The 2,500-nt window shown below is 37.8% G+C and overlaps 1 protein-coding gene across 7 annotated transcripts in view; it reads right to left on the bottom strand.

Moving 5' to 3' along the window:
* LOC143028269 (cell adhesion molecule Dscam2-like) overlaps window positions 1-2,500 on the bottom strand; it is a 101,940-nt gene that overhangs the window by 18,786 nt on the left and 80,654 nt on the right. The window lies entirely within an intron of this gene.

Here is a 2,500-nt window from a genome sequence, read left to right as displayed (position 1 = left end):
ACAAACTATTTTGCTTTGTCAACAATTTACATGGGGTGTCATTTGATATGCTGGAGGAAAATTATTTTCCTTCAGCATACCAAATTCCTTCCCTAAAGCTGCGGGCAGCAAATCTGCTCTAACAGTCGAGGGAAAAATAGCCCGGTGTGATAACGCCTGAAGTCCCTTCACCTCCCTCTGCATCGCGCAACGCTTGTGGCTGGGATTCATTGATGGTTGAAAGCGTATCATCTTCGTTTGCTGGTTATGAACAAATTTATACACTATTTCTGTTCAGGTGTCTACGAATTCCGGTTCTGGTATTGAGGTAGAGGAGGCAAAAATATCTGAGCTATTTTCTGTACATGATTGAAAAAGAACTGATACTTTGTAGGGCGATTAAAATAAACCTCTAAACCCAGATTACGAGTCTCTTACGGAAATGTTAAAGTGAGTGCTTAAGAATAGCGCAAATGCCTCGTTTTCTCTTATTGACATACGCTTCATCCTCTTCAATGGGGAGCATGTTCTGGGAGGGTGGGAGTCTGGAGGATGCATTACTTCGATCAAACGCTGACGTCATTTCCCACTGTTTACCCCAAGCTACCGCTCCAGTCGGGCGGTGGTCTTCACGTGGTGGATGGAACTGGAATGGGTGGGTATGTGCCTTGATTACGTCCCTTATAAGTGGGAAGAAGCCCTTGGTATACAGATAGATAAGTAGATAGACCATACAGCCAGTTTTCACATTGCAAACGTCTTCTGCCAGGGTCGATCAACTTGCTCTAGTCGTGAGGATTGTCTCTTGTTAACTCTGAGAGTGGGATTAACATGGAAGCCAGCCATTGGGCTATATAGCCGGGGTTGTACTTAGTCGCTCCTATCCTTGGTGACACTATCGCACCGAAGTAAAAAAAAAAAAAAAAAAAACAGAAAAAAAGAAAGAAAGAAAAAACAACAACAACAACAACTAAATAACTAGATAAATAAATGAAAATAAAATAATAATAATAATGATAATAATAATAATAATGATGATAATAATAATAATAATAATAATAATAATAATAATAATAATAATAATAATAATAATAATAATAATAATAATAATAATAATAATAATAATAATAATAACAAAAATGATAAAAAAGAAAAATAATAAAAATAAATGAAATTATGCTATCACAAAAGTAATAAAAGAAAGATCTAAAGATGGTAGCAGAACGGAGAGATAATAAAAGATAAAAGCGACCTGTATTCTTTTTTGAATGATTAGTGTCCCATCATAAACGAATACGGAGTAACTTCGTCCGTACGAATATCACTAAAATCTCTAAAATACCAACTGTATAAAAAGAAAGGCTGTCAATACCCAATATAAGGATAGCCGGAGTTGATGTTCACGTATCATGTAAGTAACAGTCCTTTGTTTAGTCTCAGTGAGCAGTCGTTGGTTTAAGACAAAGTTATCCCAGCGATGTCCCATAGTTCTCCAAAGGCATTTGGTGCTAAAGACATCGAGAGGCCTTTTTAAATTAGAATTAGAATTAAGTATTCATGTCTTTCAGTAAAAGAGGGAACATAAACGACTTGATTATTTAGAAAGTTGTCCTTCTGTATAAATACCGATAACATCTGTACTCTGGTTGAACAAGTCCTATACCAAGGGAAATGTCAAACCTACGAAGGATTTCCTGGCATAACCTCTCACTGATATATCCTACACTGCCGAGGTATATAAAGCTTTGTAAGCCCTCAATATCCTGCCATATGCATGGACGGACTGAGCTGTATCATCCATAAAGTCCCCAAATTCCTGGACCCTGATCTTGGTCCAGAAAAACTGGAATTCCAGGGATGAGGTCTCGCCTCTCATTGCAACCAAGAACTCCGATTCTGCAAGAAGTACAGCATCATCAGTAGAGATAATATCAACGACCTTAATGTTATCAATGGATTTACGGCAGTGACATTGATCGAAGACTCTGTCTAGTACCCCAGGCTATCTACGTGAGGGAAGGAGTCAATGCTAAGACGCTAGATCCTTTCCCTTGAAGGCAATATAGCCATTGTACACTTTGGCTCAATCTGTCTTGATTAGGTTATACGAGTGACGTAAGGTGCACAAAAAACACGAGACTCCTACGTCGAAAGAAAATCAATAGGCTTGGATATTTGCTGGAGAAATGTCAATAGTCTATTCATATAGTGAAGCCAATTTTGTGCCTCTTGAATGCACATTGTGGATATACTCGTAAATGAATTCTAGGTGTGTTATTGATAAGTTGTTATTGAAAAACATGCTCGTATTTATATTTAGATGTCAACATTCACCACGGATCTTCAGATCTGTGTGTATATATGGAAGCAGATCTGTGTGTATATATGGAAGCATATAGGTGTATACTTACACATAATATAAAACGTATGCACAGCTTTGTCCTTTGCGCTCTCTCTCTCTCCCCTGGTACTCTCTCTTTCTACAAACACACACACACACACACACACACACACACACACA

Source organism: Oratosquilla oratoria, chromosome 9 (assembly GCF_046742065.1).
Source record: "Oratosquilla oratoria isolate Oo_2021 chromosome 9, ASM4674206v1, whole genome shotgun sequence".
NCBI classification, from domain to species: domain Eukaryota; kingdom Metazoa; phylum Arthropoda; class Malacostraca; order Stomatopoda; family Squillidae; genus Oratosquilla; species Oratosquilla oratoria.
The sequence above is the reverse complement of the archived record's forward strand: the minus strand, read 5'-3'. Positions and strand labels throughout refer to the sequence as shown.